We start from the raw sequence: 17,865 nt of genomic DNA on the forward strand, positions 1-17,865 counted from the left end.
CTTCCTGTACCACTGCTTGAAGAAGGTGTCTTCCAGAAACTGGCAGTAGGACTGGGAGTTGAGCTTGACTCCATCCTCAACCCGAAAAGGCCCCACAAGCTCATCTTTGATGATACCAGCCCAAACCAGTACTCCACCTCCACCTTGCTGGCGTCTGAGTCGGACTGGAGCTCTCTGCCCTTTACCAATCCAGCCACGGGCCCATCCATCTGGCCCATCAAGACTCACTCTCATTTCATCAGTCCATAAAACCTTAGAAAAATCAGTCTTGAGATATTTCTTGGCCCAGTCTTGACGTTTCAGCTTGTGTGTCTTGTTCAGTGGTGGTCGTCTTTCAGCCTTTCTTACCTTGGCCATGTCTCTGAGTATTGCACACCTTGTGCTTTTGGGCACTCCAGTGATGTTGCAGCTCTGAAATATGGCCAAACTGGTGGCAAGTGGCATCTTGGCAGCTGCACGCTTGACTTTTCTCAGTTCATGGGCAGTTATTTTGCGCCTTGGTTTTTCCACACGCTTCTTGCGACCCTGTTGACTATTTTGAATGAAACGCTTGGTTGTTCGATGATCACGCTTCAGAAGCTTTGCAATTTTGAGACTGCTGCATCCCTCTGCAAGATATCTCACTATTTTTGACTTTTCTGAGCCTGTCAAGTCCTTCTTTTGACCCACTTTGCCAAAGGAAAGGAAGTTGCCTAGTAATTATGCACACCTGATATAGGGTGTTGATGTCATTAGACCACACCCCTTCTCATTACAGAGATGCACATCACCTAATATGCTTAATTGGTAGTAGGCTTTCGAGCCTATACAGCTTGGAGTAAGACAACATGCATGAAGAGGATGATGTGGACAAAATACTCATTTGCCTAATAATTCTGCACTCCCTGTACTTCTTTCTACCAGTTTATTTTGTGACATTAACATCTTAAATGTACCCCACCAGTTTAATTATTAATAGCTGTGTTAGTATTTATAATGCATTTTTTTTTTTTTATCGTGTGCAGATCTACCAAGGGTCAGTGGCACAGTTCACCTTTTGTGGTAAGTTATAACACTTCATATGTGGTCACATAAGTAAGTTGTTTCATCAGTTGTTCAGTTCTTATAAAATAATGTTGTATAATTGTACCAAATCACTGAGGATACATCCAATGTGTAAATTCCAATCAACAATTTTACTGTGATATTCGCTCGTGTTTAGAGAATCTCCATTATCTTGGTTACTGAGTTTCCATTTTTGTAGGGCCAAATTTGTATTAAAAATTAATATTTTCATATGATGTGAAATGACTCAAACATTTTTATTTTTTAGAAGAAACCATTCATTAAGTCCCTTAACTGTGGGACTTAATGTTAAGGTGCAGATTTCATATATTGATAATGATAAAATTAACACAAATTAAAAGTTTCATTGATAAACACTCAATTTTTCCTTGCTTTGAACCCCATTTTCTATATAGATTACAGCTCTATCTGGAGAACACCATTTTAAAATACTGTGTAGGATTTTTGTCAAATGATTAAGAAACAGGCTCTTTGTCAAAAGAGACAGAAAGGTTGTGTCTTAAAAGAAATGACTCCAAAATTTAGTAGAGTCTGATGTCATGCAGTTTCATAAACATGTATTCTCCCCAAAGAATGACACCTGAAAACTTTGTTAAATGAACTTTTCTTTTCCCTTTTTAGGAGGCGCCTGATATCAACGTGAAACGCACTGCAGTGCTTCGTGCCCTTCCTGTATACCTGCGGGAGGAGGACCCAGTATTCTTTAATGTAAGTGTATTTTTGCATCACTTAAATTCTGCCAGTGAGATAAAATGCCATGGATTTTTTTTAAAAATACAATTTATTACCGTAGCAGCTACCAAATTGTACAAGCAAAATACCCTCTCTTTAGAAAACCCTCACACACAAACACACACAGGTCAGGAGCAGGGCACAGGCGTATCACAGCATTATGGCTACGCTGCAGGTGGCCCCAAAACCAGGCTGAAGTCAAGATTTAGTTTCTTTTTGAGATAAAGTCATGAAATAAAAAATTACTTTTTTTAGAAAAATAACAAACATACAAATTATGTAATGCAAGAAGCTAACACGTTAATGTACATTTTTCAAAAAAGTAGAGTACCCTAACTTGTTACAAAGTAACCCACTACACTGCTGAATGTTTTGCTAGATTACAGGTCATGCTTGTCACATTCTCTCAAACCAACCTTACTTATTTAATTGGGGCGATCGTGGCTCAAGAGTTGGCAGTTTGTCTTGTAATCGGAAGGTTACCGGTTCGAGCCCCGGCTCCGACAGTCTCGGTCGTTGTGTCCTTGGGCAAGACACTTCACCCGTTGCCTACTGGTGGTGGTCAGAGGGCCCGGTGGCACCAGTCTCCGGCAGCCTCGCCTCTGTCAGTGCGCCCCAGGGTGGCTGTGGCTAAAATGTAGCTTGCCATCACCAGTGTGTGAATGTGTGTGAATGGGTGGATGACTGAATGTAGTGTAAAGCGCTATACAAATACAGGCCATTTACCATTGATACTGTGTCTATTCCAGGCAGACGCATTGGATGAGTCGACCCTCATTGACACTCCAGTTGTCCTTCTCACAGTGGTTGGTTACCGACAGCGCTTCCCAGTCCAGTCCATTTTACTTCCTCAAGCATGGCTGTTGTGGTGAAAGGCGACTAGGTGATGCGTGATATTCCCAGATTTGCAGATGCATTTGCTGTATTGTTTGGCTTGATCTATGCTCTGCATTAAGACTATCCCAGGATGCTCGTTCACACATTTACCTTTGTCCAAAATATCTTCATGGGGCTTGATGACAGCAAACCCCAAAACCCCTGCCTACATGCTCTTAAGGAATATAAGGCAATGTTTGTTAGGACATGCACTCTGTTACTGAGCACTTTGTTTGAAGCACTTTATTTAAAGCACTTTAAGTTTACTACAGGCTTTGGGTGGATTTAACTCCATCAGTTTATCTAATTTTCCTATACTTGACTGCCTGTTCTGGTTATTTGGAAGCTGATCGTCTTTCTTTGTACCCATTTTAAAAAATTGTTTTTCATTTCTCTTTCAAAAAAAAAAGTGATTAGTATTTGACTTTTTGTTTTGCATTTTTGTGTATTTTGAGAAAGATGCAATTAGGACTGATGTCGTCCTTTGCGATTTTATAAAAAGATAAATGTTCTACACTGAATTTATGAAGCTCACTTTATGGTGCCGATGTCCATGTTAGGGGTTTTATAAAAACATTTGTGATGTTTTTAAATTTCCATGAACAAATGTTAAATAAACAAAATGTAAAGTAACTGAATTTCTGTACTTTTTTAGTAGTCTACACTAACACATTGAAACATAAATATCTTTTAATTAATAATCATATAATTTGAGTTTAGGTTGTAATATAATTGCATTGTGTTGCATCAAAATAATAAACTACAAGAAACACAAAAATATTGAAATTAAAGTATACAGTCTTTGAGTAAAGCTCAATTAATAAAATATAAAATATAATTTTAAATTTTTAGGTCAACAATAAAAACAAATTTTGAGTACCCCCATACTTAGAAGAGATGAGTTTGTGTACTTAAATCTTTTGAGGTAATCAGTTTCCACAAAAGTTTTAAGTTCAGTCAATTTATTTGGGTTTACAGTGTGGTGTAGCTTGCCTCCACCAGGTGCAATATAAATGCAATCCATTATTAGTCAGATAATCTTATTTTTATCTTTATTTTATTGCATCTGTAATAAGGTTAATATAAGAAAGTAAAATAAATCCGCTATTGTAAAAAGAAATAGCCCTCAGTCTTTACCAAGAAAATGGTTACATTTGTAGGTGAAAATGGTTATCAACATCTTTGTCATAATATTGATACTAATACTGAAACATTTACTTGGTGTGCTAAACAGAAGTCAAACTATGAGTTCAACTGTTGTCTGTGAAAAACTAACTGCCGCGATCCAGTGTTGGGTGTAACGCGTTTGTCATGGATCGCTGTGTGGCAGGCAGGAGGAGGACCCAAAATGCAAAACTCACAGACACAGGGATGAACTCAAAACTTACAGCTTTAATGCTGGAGAGGCAGAACGTAGGAAATACAAAACTAAACTGGGAAACTAAATACAAAGCTCGCCAAGAAACACAGGGAGGAACACACACAACATGAGGGAGAACGCGACGCCGAACAGAGGGAGACGCAGACAGAAATACACAGAGGGTTAACGAGGAAAGTGGGAACACACGGGGAACACAGCTGACACAGATAACCATAACGAGACAGGGCGGGGTGAACATAACACTGACGGGAGACGGGCAGAGTCAAACAGGAAGTACAGAGGTTCAGACAGGAGGAGAGAGAGCACGGGGAAAACACAGACATAACGGGCTGGGGAAACATGGAATAAACATAAGGAGAGACGAGGGCTCACAGATACACAGAGGGGCACACAGGGGGTAAAAGCCACGAAGGGAAAACACTTAGGGAACAACACAACAGGGCAACTCAGGAAACATGGCCTAAATAGGGAACAAAATACAAATATACAAGAAAACTAAGAACACTGGGCCAACATGGCCCAGGACCGTGACAGCGTTACTGTAATTAAATTACTTTTCCACTGAAAAAGTACACTCAAAAAAATCTGTTGTTGGATGAACACAATTTAATCATGGCACCCTTTTTGCACACAATTTAACCAAGTACAATAAGCCCTTTTCGATCATGTCAAACCAACACATTTAGCATTTGGTGGTTTAATGTAATCAGATTACGTTGGATCAACATACTATACTTACATTGATTTGAAGTGATTTATTTAAGTATGTAGAGTGAAATTTGTTTTAATTCATTCTACACAATTTAAAAAGTTTAGGAAAACAGAATTAAATCTTGTTGTTTCAACAACTACTTTGTTAATCAAGGCAATGATTTCACTCATTTCAACCAAATTATTTCAATTAGATTTGTTTACATTTGTTACACATTTAGAAACCCACTACTTTACAAAAAAAAGTCACAATCAGATTATGATAACATTATCTTTATTAACTGGATTTAGTGGACAATATAAAAGCTTACCATTTTTGTACACCTGCAAGCATTATGCCACTTCAAAAGGTAAAACGTTAGAATACTTATTTACATAGGTAATATGTTGGAACCAAAGCTTCCACAACTAAAAACAGATGCAAAATTTGCTCAATATATCGACTGCATTTTAAAAAATTAAACTAAAAGATAAAAATACATCTCCCACTTGGCAAGTTAAAACATGTGACAAAATAGAAATGTGTGAATTTCGAAAAATAAAATAAAATAATTAGAAATAATTTGGGGGCAATACAACAACAACAAAAAATTCCATAGGTGATGAAAATCTATATTTGTTTGGTGTATCTCATTGAAATAATTATTAGTTTGACCAATTTTTATATTTCTGTATTTATTTTTTTAATTTTGGTTGCAGTCCTCCACAGCTAGCAATATAGTTTTGCTGTGTTTTAAAACATGCTAGCAAGCAAAATGGACACAATAATACAGTGAACTTAAAAGGTGGCAGTGGTCTTAAACTTTACAGGCCCTTGATACATAAACACAACATAGTACTTCTGTCAGTACTTCTGATCCATTTGAGCCATCTATATAAGGACAAACAAAAATCATCTGCAGTGCTGTATAAAAGGTGAATTGCCCAACAGAGAGAATCCAAAAACTTTAAAAAAAAAAATTTTAAATGAAAGAAAAAAATATAAACAACTCAAATATTAACATTATATATTGGAAATCACCATTGCACCAATGAACCATTCAAGACCTATCAGTCATTTTCAAGTGCTCTCACCCCATGAGCTTGTTTTTCAGAAACTGTACCTTTGAAGACAGCTTTTGTCCATCAAGATGTAAAAGTATCTTCTGGAGGACTTCAAAGGTGCATTTAAGTTCTGGTGGGTAGCTCAGGTTCAAACAGTATATGAGTCCAAACAACAGAGCACATGCTTGTGCAATGTTACCCAAATCAGTGTTAGCCTCCACACGCTCAATCAGGACACCAACGTCCTCTGGGTCATCTTCAGGTTCAGCACCCTCCTTCTGGATGACGTACACCCCCATCACAGTTTGCTCCATGCAGCTTTTTGCCTCACTGTCCGTATCCTACATGAAAAAGTATAAGACAACAAAGTAAAATTTAAGAGATTGTTTAAACAACTGTTTCTATGCTGTTCATAAAATCCAAGTAGTCAAAGTAATAAACAGAAAATTACACCACTAAAGTAGTTGTTAGTAATTACTCCAATACATAAATTATGAAATACACCTCTCATGTCAAAAGAGGTGGCATAATTGACCTCTCACCGGCCCCTCCCCCGAAAGGGCCATTGTCCAATTACACATTATAGCAACCGTTACTGTGTCTGACAAACATTAACCTCAAGCAAGATGGAGAAGCGGTGTGCCCACCGATACGCCGAGAGATTGTGTCTGGAGGAGTTGTGTTCTTTCCATTCACAAAGTCAAAAACAACGTGAATGGATTAAACAGTGTGTATGGCCCCACTCCCAGGTAAATGTACCGAACATTATGAAGCATGTCTGCTTGCACATTTGGGTACCCGTTGGTGCGCAGAGGAAACCATTTGTTTGTCGGACGTAGCAAGAGTAACTTAGGGGGACAGGACTCGAGAAAAGGCTAACTCAGCTGCTAAAATAAAACAGGTATAGAAGTGTTAGTACTAAACAGCTCAAAGTTCATAGACATTTCTATTTACAAATACTGATGACCATAGCAATGAAAAAACAACAGGACTTGTTTTAATCCAAGTACAGATTCAAAAGCAATATTGTCTTGATGCATGTTAAATGCATTGTATGTTTGTGTATCAAGTTTAAGTAGGCATAAATTTCTTTCCTTCCAATACCAAATTCCAGAAATTCTTTATTGCAACGCTTAATACTGTTTGGTATTCAAGACATCCTTTCCCCAATACCAGGTGTCTTGTTGCTAATCTCAAAATTTTAATTTTAATGATTTGCATTTGAGGCAACGTCACAATTTGTATGAGAATGTTACAGACAACAGGCTGTCACAATGACTCACCAAGTACTCCTTTATTAACTTCTCATAGTCTTCGTTTAGGTGGATGCACAAAGACTTCAAGATGCATGCTCGTCTGGTATGGATGTTGTCATGCTGGAGAGGAGGAGGAGATAATATGAGCCAAAACCAGTCTGTTTTTCTTAAAGCTAGGGTAATCAGTTAACTTGCATAATTATTCTTTAGGTTAGAACCTGGCATGTACCACTTGTTAAGCCGAAACAAAATTGACAACTTCATCTCCAAATACACGCTTCTTTTGTGGTTTGGACTCCTTCTGACATTTGTTTGGAGGTGGAGGAAAACCAAAGTAATTGCTTAAAGGAGCTTTCTTCTTCGACATATTTAAGAGTTCTAAACAAATATGTCCTCCTCCAGAAAATCTTATGTATGCAAACACGCGTTGCAACTTCTTATCTTGTGCGCGTTTTTTATTTTGACAGCAAATACGCACCTGCGGACCACTTATGTGCAGCCCTGGTTATTTAGCTTGTCATATTGCAGCCACAGAAATTCTTTTGTCCATGAAACCATAAAGCTGCACTTTCTTTTTGCCTTATAGTCTGATTTGTCATAACTTTTCCGTTTTGTGGTGAGCTTTTCTTTGGCTGTCACTTCTTCACCCTGACCTGTCTTATTTGGCTCAGCAGAACTAAAATATATATCCTGCTGCTTTTACACACACACTCACATAACGCTCAGCGATTCTCTGCGCGATCAACCTCTCACATGTTTAAGCTGCGGGAGATTTCACTTGTCATGTTTGCATAGTAAGCTAACGATTAATAAGACGATGTCAGAGGAATTGGTGCGCAAATTATCATCACTCACCAATCAGTGCTGTCGCTCTCTATACACAGTTCGCGCGATTGCAAAGTAAAAGCAAAAAACAAGCGCGAATTCAAACGCGATTTCAATATGTCACATATTGACAGTGGCTCACCGATGCCAATGACATAATTACCCAGCTACATTTCCGAAAGAATGCAAAAGCATTGACATATATTTTTCCTTCCTATGACAGCCCGACGGGCAGGGCAGAGATAGATTTTGGTAGCCCGACTGGAAAAATCGCTAGCCCTGGGACGTCGGGCTAGCGATTTTGCAAGCCCTGTACAGTGTTTCAATAATTTGTACCTACTACTCTCCCTGATGGAACAACGCTTGCACTGCCACATATAAGTCACTGAAAGAAAAAAAGAAAAGCAGTTTTAAGGATGGTTTTATTGGCACCTTTTTTTCACTTTGATTAAATCATAAAACTATCATAAAAAATATATGATGGTAAAAGGCTTACCATGAGGAGGCACAAACAATCAGAAAAAGGGGTCAGCTTTCTTTGTGGTGTTACTATGGTAAAGAAAACAGACAAAATTATTTTATAAAAATTCCACAGTGGATTTTTTTTTACTTTGTTGCAAATGTATAAAAAAAATACAAATACATATAAATACCTCTTGAAATATAAAATTCACAGATAAATATCCAATCTGTTGCCAAATGTAATAGCAGTGTTTAACACTATGCAATAAAGATGCTGGTAGTTGCGGTAAAGGTCCGACAGGCAATTTTCATAACTATCCGCTATTGCCTTTTCCTCTGACCTCGTGTTTATGCTCTTTTTCCCATGCACTAGCGTTCAAGTCAATTCGAAGGATGCAGCCCCTGAATTTGGACACAGCTAATATTTAGCAACTCGCGCATGCTAGTTTAACTTGCATTACTGCGAGAGGCCAAATGCTTAAAATAAAAGGAGAGAGAAAGAAAGAAAGAAAAAATGCAAATGATAATAAAAAAAAGTGAACAAAGACCATGTCTTGCAATAACCATCATTTAAAACCAAAGTGAATGCTAACAGAGCTAGGTAGAAGTTCAATGAGACAACCATACTAGCTTTAGCTAACTTCATTTACTTTGAAAGTGAATTACAAACGTGTTAAATATTGAATTAAACATATCAATAACCGCTAAAAACACTATAAGACTAACTGCAAAAACGGGTAAAAAAAAAAAAGAAAAACAATGAAGTGGAAATGCTAATAATAGTATAAATATACCCAGAGCGGATTAGAAATCAGGTATTAGACGGTACCGATTGGTACCGTCTAATACCAGATTTTCACTGTATTTGCTCCACTCCCGCTGTCTAATGACAACTTACACATTTGGAATTAAAAACATTGTTAAACAATTAATGGACAGAACAACTTTGTTTGACTAAGAAACGAAGCTGTAGGAGAAACACAAGTTAACTCAGAGACACAGACTGATGTGACAAAACCAGCCCAGGCCCAGGATCCTCCAGCAGCCACCAGGCCCAGGATCCTCCAGCAGCCACCAGGCCCAGGATCCTGCAGCAGCCACCAGGCCCAGGCTCTTCCAGCAGCCACCAGGCCCAGGATCCTGCAGCAGCCACCAGGCCCAGGATCCTGCAGCAGCCACCAGGCCCAGGCTCTTCCAGCAGCCACCAGGCCCAGGATCCTCCAGCAGCCACCAGGCCCAGGATCCTCCAGCAGCCACCAGGCCCAGGATCCTGCAGCAGCCACTAGGCCCAGGCTCTTCCAGCAGCCACCAGGCCCAGGCTCTTCCAGCAGCCACCAGGCCCAGGATCCTCCAGCAGCCACTAGGCCCAGGATCCTCTAGCAAGGCACCAACAAGTAAATCAACAGTGACTTCAACGGGCCATCACAAGGAAATACCAATCTCATCATTTTCAAAATGCCACCTAAAAAAGCAAACCCAGGAGTTGAAGGCAATTAACCAGTGAGGTTAATTGCCAGGACAGGCCGGGTTTCGGCAACCCTCAAGGGTGCTTCGCAACCAGTGGGCCTTAACGCCGTTAAGATGCCGCCTAAGAGGAGCAACGTTAATGAGGAGGAACTGGAGGACATAAAGAAATCCCTAAACTTTATGTCTGAAGAAATAACAACAATTTCCAAACAACAAAAACTGATACTCAATTTAATGGATGATATTAAAGAACTAAGAAGGCAGAGCGAGGAAAAGGACAAGAAGATTGCTATGCTGGAAGGACGGGTGTCAGATCTGGAACAATATTCAAGAGTAAATGATGTGATAGTGACAGGACTGGAAACCAAGCATCAGACATACGCACGGGTAGCAGCATCAGAGATTGGGGAGCCACCCGAGCAAGAGCTACGCTCTTTGGAAGAGCAGGTAATGGCCTTCTTTAAAAGCAAAGGTATAGAAATGGACAGTAAAAATATTGAGGGATGCCATCCGCTTCCGAGAAAAAATCAAATACCTGCCATTATCATTCGTTTTGTTAATAGAAAACAGAAAAAAGAACTGCTCAAGCAAGGAAGAAAGCTAAAAGGTACAAATGTTTATTTAAATGAACACCTAATCAAAAAAAATGCAGACATTGCAAGACAAGCAAGAGTATTAAGAAAACAGAAGAAAATACAGTCAACTTGGACGTCAGACTGTAAAATATTCATTAAGTTAAATGGAACACCAGAGCAGGCTAAGGTTCTAGTCATCAAAGAGATGACTGAACTAGAAAAATATAACTGATAAATGCAAAGCAGTGCTAAATATGATGGGACCGTCCAAGTGCTCAACCAACGCAGATGTCTGACAATTTTCAACTAACAACTCATATAGATATTGAAAATAAGACATTGATGTATGACAGCAACATAGATCCTGATTGTAATTTCTTTAACAATAAGACAAATGAATGCAATTATTATACAAATGAGCAACTTAAAAAGGAATTCAAGGTAGAACAGGGTATAACAATGGTTCGCTTTAATAGTCGAAGCTTATATGCAAACTTTCAATCCATCAAAGACTACATAACACAGTTTGAACAGCCATTCGATGTGATAGCCATATCGGAGACCTGGATAACTCCTGGAAAAGAAGAAGACTTTAAAATAAATGGATATGAATTCCTTCATGTAGACAGGATCAACAAGAAAGGAGGTGGGGTGGCACTTTACATTGATAAAAACCTAAAGTACAAAAGAATGGGAAGAATGACGACTGTTATTGATGGAGTGATGGAATGTTTATCAGTGGAAATAAGTATAGAAAAAAGGAAAAACCTAATTGTCAGTTGTATATATAGAACACCAGGATCTAAGATTGAGATATTTAAGGATAATATGGAGGACTTATTTACAAATATAAATCAGAAAAGAATGTTCATTTGTGGGGACTTTAATATTGACTTATTGAATCCAAATCATAATAAGAGTACAGAAGAATTTATTGATTCCATGTACAGCATCGGTTTATTTCCACTGATAACAAGACCGACCAGAATAACATCTCATTGTGCAACTCTATTAGATAATATATTTACAAATATAATAGAAGGAAAAAAAAAGTGGGCTGTTAATCAATGATATAAGTGACCATTTACCAGTCTTTGCATCTTATAATTGCCATTATAAAGTGAACAACGATGGACATAAGATTATTTACAAAAGAATAAGAACAGAGAAGACCTTAAATTGTCTTAGAAATGAACTTTTAAAGCAAGATTGGAATATTGTGTATGAACAAACAGAAGTTAATAAAGCTTACGAAGGATTTTTAAGAACATTTAACACATTACTTGATAAAAACTGCCCAGTAATTGAAATCAATAGGAAACACAATTATGCAGGAAGACCATGGATGACAAAAGGACTACAAAATGCCAGCAAAAAAAAGAATACCCTATATCGAGAATTCATAAAAAAGAGAACAATAGAAACTGAAATGAAGTATAAAACTTACAAAAATAAATTAACTAATATAATGAGATCCTGTAAAAGAGAGTATTACATTAAAAGGTTAGAACACAATAAAGATAACACAAGAGATATATGGAATGTATTAAACAGAATAATCAAAAATGAATCAAGGAATAATGATTATCCTGGGTACTTTATAGAAGGGACAAGAAGTATTAATAACATGGAAGAGATAGTAAATGGCTTTAATGAATTCTTCGTAAACATAGGGCCAAAACTGGCAGAAGAAATAAAGGTTGATGGAATAGAAAGGGACACTGGTGAAAATATTGAAAGGAATAGTAGCTCAATGTTTTTAAGAGCAGTGGAAGAGAAAGAGATTTATGACATAGTTAGAGGACTTAAGAACAAAACCAGTACAGACTGGAATGATATTGATATGGTAACGGTAAAGACAGTTATTGATGGTATCGTAAAACCATTAAAATATATATTCAACTTGTCGTTTCAAAAAGGAGTTTTTCCACAAAAAATGAAAGTTGCTAAAGTTATTCCCATTTACAAAACCGGTGAAAGACATCATTTTACAAACTATAGACCAGTGTCAATACTCTCCCAGTTCTCTAAGATACTGGAAAAACTCTTCATAAAAAGATTTGACAGTTTTGTGGAAAAATATGAATTAATGACAGATAGTCAGTATGGGTTCAGAAACAACAGATCAACAGCTTTGGCACTGATAGATTTAATGGAAAAGATAACGGAATGTATGGATAATAAGAGGTATGCGCTCGGAGTTTTCTTAGATCTAAAGAAGGCGTTTGATACTGTTAATCATGAAATTCTATTAAAAAAACTGGAAAAGTACGGGTTTAGGGGAGTGGTTTTGGAATGGTTAAAAAGCTATGTAGGGAATAGGCAACAATATGTACAAATAAATGAATATAAATCTAATTTGATGGATATAGCTTGTGGAGTACCTCAAGGTTCAGTACTGGGTCCAAAAATGTTTATTATGTACTTAAATGATATCTGCAGAGTATCGGAGATTTTAAAGTTTGTAATATTTGCAGATGACACAAATATACTGTGTGCAGGTGGGGAATTGCCACAGGTTTTGGAAATGATCACACAGGAATTAACGATATTAAAGAAGTGGTTTGATATAAATAAATTATCATTGAATCTCGATAAAACCAAATTTATGTTGTTTGGAAACCAAAAGAAAAACATCGAAGTAGAAATATGTGTTGACAATGTATATTTAGAAAGAGTAAATGAAATAAAATTTCTTGGGGTGATCATTGACCACAAGCTCTGTTGGAAGCCACACATTACTTATGTTCGGGGGAAATTGGCACGGGGCATTGCCGTCCTGGGGAAAGCAAAGCATATGTTGGATCAGAAAGCACTGCACATTTTATACTGTGCTTTACTACTGCCATATATGAGCTACTGTGTAGAGGTCTGGGGAAACACATACAAAAGTAACACACAAACAATAACTGTAATACAGAAAAGGGCCATTAGATTAATAAATAATGTAGGGTACAGGGACCATACAAATGCACTCTTTGTCAAAATGCAAGCTATCAAATTCCAAGACTTGGTGAAGCTTAAAACAGCGCAAATAATGTATAAAGTCAGAAATAAATTGCTTCCCAAAGAAATCTGTAAATTGTTCATAGAAAGAGAAGGTGGGTATAACTTAAGAGGGAGATGGAATTTAAAAATACAAAGTGCTAGAACAACTTTAAGAACTATGTCTATCTCAATTGCAGGAGTTAAATTATGGAACAGTCTAATACTTGAAATGTGCAATTCACTTGTATTTTTATTTTTATTCCTATTTATTATATTTATCCCCTTCGTATATTTTATTTATATTGTCTCTGTATTTATATATATGTGTGTCGGTAACTTCTGTCGGTGCTGTGCTTTTTTGGAAATCGAATTTCCCAGAGGAACCCACCCGAGGGATTAATAAAGTTCTATCTAATCTAATCTAATCTAATCTAAACAGAAGAAATAAAAGACAGTCAAAACATAAAACAGTTTAAAGTAAAATATAAAAACCTAATTTTAAATAAGTATAAGAATGAAGAAAACGGGGTTAACCCAGGACGGTAATGTTGCTGGAAATGGTGTTGCGGTTCTTTTTTGTTTTGTTTTGTTTTGTTGTTTTTCCATAACTTGTGTATCTGCAAATATACACATTCTGTATTTTTCATATGAAAGAAACTATACTGTGGTGGGGCTTGCTAATTTCTTGTTTTGATTTATGTATGTTATGTTTTGTTTTACTTCATATGTTTCATATGTTTCATATGTTGTTTGTTTAATTTAAGACAAAAAAAATTAAATGAATGAGAGGTAAAACTTGAGGGGGTAGGGACAAATAAGTAAATACTTCAGCCTACTCCTTTTCAAACAAATAATGGAATGATATTTTGTAATGATTGTGAAGGCACATGTTTGAAATGTTTGAAATAAAAATGAACTGAACTGAACTGAACTAAGATATTTTGAGTTATTTATTACTTACCTGTATTGTGGAAGATTCCGCAGAGGGAAATGGCAGTCCACTGAACACATATAACTTTCTCCGCGTTCCCGCCTCTTCACTTCTGGGAAGTTTGAGCATGCGCACTAGGCATCGGTTTTAGAGTTGTTGATTTAAAATAATTACATTTAATTGAACTGAAGAATGCAAATCTAGTTCATTAAACTTTTTGTTATTTTATGTTAAACCAACAACTGATAATGATTTAAAAACCTAAACTCAATATGTTCATGTTAAATAGACAAATGTCTATTGAATTAATCAAACAACTGCCTTAGTTGACTTTTTTGAGTGTAGAGTAACTGATTACTGTTCATTTTTAGGTATTTTAATAACAGTTACTTACAATGTACTTGCGTTACATTGTAATATAATTAAACTTGCTGAATATCATTATTTAATTTCAATAATTTATCTTCTAAAGGTAAAGGTAAACTCTGCTGCTTTAACATCATTGTGGTGCAGCTGCACGTCATTTCGCGCAAGTTTGCTGCATAGTCGTATTCTAAAACAGAAGATGTCAGACTCGGCTGAAACAAGTGGCTGTTTTATGAAATTGACATATTCCCGTCTCTCCACTTTTCTGAAACAAGCAGACAAGAACATTACAGCAATATTTAAGCTTTTTCCTGGGGAGAAAAAACTATCGGCCGTTGTTAATAGCACGAGTAATCTACTGAAGCGCCTGACACGAGAGCATAGACGAACACTTCTGAGTGATCCTTGTTCATCATCCATGGATAACACCGCAGCAACTCCTGCTAAGCAGGCAAAACTTGATTTTACTTCAGCAGCAGAGAAAGAATCTGAAGGTGAGCTTAAAAAAATGATTGCAGGCTACATTGTGGAAGACATGCTACCGCTGCGTAGAGTCTCTGTCTTTAAAAAAAAAATGTATTTAAAGAGTTTAATTTCTGTTGTTTGTTCACTCAAGGTTTATAAGGATATTAAAAAGTATTTAGTTAACTTAACTTTCAGACACAGTAATTAGATAAGTATTTTAAATACAATATTGATTAAGTAATTAGTAATGAATTACTTTTTAAAAGGAACTTACCCAACACTGCCGCGATCATTCTGTCTCCCTATAGAACATGATCTCCGTTGACTCGACAGAAATCTGCTGTGTTATCCCCCTGAACTTTCCATGCCCCTGGAATTATCTCTGAACTTCCCCCCAGGAACGCCCCCCTCCCTCTCTGGACAAAACATATAATTTTTTTTTCCCGTCGGATGCGATTAGTCACACATATGGATCATATTACTCACACATCTGGAATCGATTAGTCACTTACGGAGTACTTCCGATAAGGTCAGAAGGTCAAGACTAGGGTCATCAATCAAACTCACATACTTGAGTGACACAAGCTATACTGTTACTTTTTTGACATTCTTAAAAAATACCTCAAAATTCCCCCAAACTCAAAATTGGACTGCAGAAGTAAGATCAAATATTACACATTATTGTACTAAATTCAATAAGAGCATTACAGTTACAGTTCTGTATTTATTTATGTTAAAAAGATTCTACTGTTCTCTGCACACTGGTCACAGTCAGGCAAATTTTTGTACCTATTATTACATATTAATTCCAATCAGTGATACATCCCCCACACTGCACTAAATTCCTTACACACATGCATGCATGCATATGTATGTGCATGCATGTATTTCTGTGTGTGTTTGTGTGCTATTGTTGCATAAACACATTGGCCATGTCATGTGTGCTGTATGTCAAATTTTAAGGAGCTAAATGAACAGAAGTATGTAATAATTTTATATCTGTTCTATGATTTAACTGACAGAGGAAGTACAGCGTCTCATTGGTTAGTGGAGTCTACAAACAGTGGTTCCACAGAAATGTTCCAGAAAATAATTTATAACGTGAGTGGGGCGGTTTACTTAATTTGTCCTCAGAGTATGCTCAATGAGAGGTCACTGCTCTCTTTTGTGTTGGTGGGCAGAGTCATTGGAGGGTGAACAGGCAAGTGAGTTCATGCAGAGAATTCAGGAGTGAAGGATTTCAGGTGGAATTGACCAGCTCAACAGAAACAGAAAAGTTGACTGAGAAGTGAGCCACACTTGAACCACACAGGGAACATTGGGAAGCAGGGGAAAAAACACCATTAGACTTAAAAGTTTGCAGGAACACAGGATTAACTAAACCTCATTTTGCTGTGGAAAATGTAGCTCAATAGGGTAATGATTTATGCATTAATCTGACAAACAAAACGTTACAGGTTCAATTCCAGAAACCTTAGGAGAGGGGCATCTGACATAAAACTTTGTTAAACCTTGTGACAATGGAGTAGCTGATAGTATTTTATTTTATTTTTTTACAAAATAAGAGAGCTACCACAACCAGACAACACTTAGTGGTGCATTTGAACTTAGATACTTGAGGACACTTACAACGCAGACTGAGATCCTTTCCCACTGTATAGCTCAGGATTATAATAAATAAAATTTCACTTTAAACAACATTTCAGAAAATATGTTCATGTGATCATGGCATTATCATGTTTATTAAAGGACAAATGTATTCAGGTCTTTGTTTCTCACTAGTTATCAAGGGTAAATTCACTAAAACACTTCACTACTCAAATCTGAAGAAACAATCACAGCTGAGCAAACCTAAGAACCTGTGCTGATTGGTCCAACAAAATGGATTCAACACCACCAGGGACTCCAGTAGCTGTGTTTCAAAGCAGGGATATCTGGTGGTGACTAACTAGTTAAAATGCTTTAACAACTGATCTAAGAAGCTTTTTAAAACTGCATATGAAGAAGGTACAGGTGAGGTGAGAAGAGACGAACGAGCTCCTTCCTGTTTCTGGACATGAGAGGGCCACTGGCTCAGATACAAACTTAGGTTGGTAAATCAGAATCTCTTAGTCTCTTCTAAAGTGTTTACTGTTACATATTAGTGCTGCTTTTTTCATTTGTATTTTGAACAATTTCCTGGTTCTGAAAAAAGACTATGAAAGATGATAGGAAACAGATAGGAAACTCTGTTATAGGTAATAGTTAGTAAGTGAGGGAGGGAGTGATTTCAGACTGTTAAAAACTCCAAATTCTTTTAATTTTTGGGCTGAAGGAAGGACAATACTCGGTGTATAAATGCTCAATCAACAATTCTTTATTTCCATACAAGCTGTCCATACCAGCTTCTTATAACCTCTAGTGGCCCCCACCTAGTCATAAAAGCCTAAACATTCACATTCTTTCTCTGGTACTAAGTTATGACCTTGGCTCCCTGTCTTTCTGCTCTCTGTAAAGGTGGGGGTATGGAATGTGGTCTGTCTCTTCTATTATCGGCACAAGGTCCTCTGCACACAACATTCTCTTCATGATTCAGCAGTATGAAATGTCAAGAAACGGTGTAACACATTCACAGCAGATCAAGGGTACAGGGTAATGCACACCTGTCTAACAAATCCAAAAATGGTCACATTATTTTAACCCAAAAATATAATGGAAACTAAGCTGCATACACAGCACACA

At 37.1% G+C, this 17,865-nt stretch overlaps 1 protein-coding gene and 1 long non-coding RNA gene across 3 annotated transcripts in view; both read right to left on the bottom strand.

The window, feature by feature from the left end:
- Positions 1 to 17,865, bottom strand: part of LOC146663506 (integrin alpha-M-like) — a 42,071-nt gene that overhangs the window by 10,258 nt on the left and 13,948 nt on the right. The gene's annotated exons all lie outside the window — the stretch shown is intronic.
- On the bottom strand, positions 4,800 to 10,638 carry LOC146663507 (uncharacterized). Its single transcript, XR_014913040.1, has 4 exons — positions 8,387 to 10,638; positions 8,227 to 8,275; positions 7,093 to 7,185; positions 4,800 to 6,150 (listed from the first exon to the last, which is right to left on the bottom strand). It is a non-coding gene; the product is annotated as an uncharacterized LOC146663507 (long non-coding RNA).

This window comes from Rhamphochromis longiceps, linkage group LG8 (genome assembly GCF_057381845.1).
Source record: "Rhamphochromis longiceps isolate RC_006_pf linkage group LG8, R_longiceps_female_GT1.1, whole genome shotgun sequence".
Taxonomy (NCBI): Eukaryota; Metazoa; Chordata; class Actinopteri; order Cichliformes; family Cichlidae; genus Rhamphochromis; species Rhamphochromis longiceps.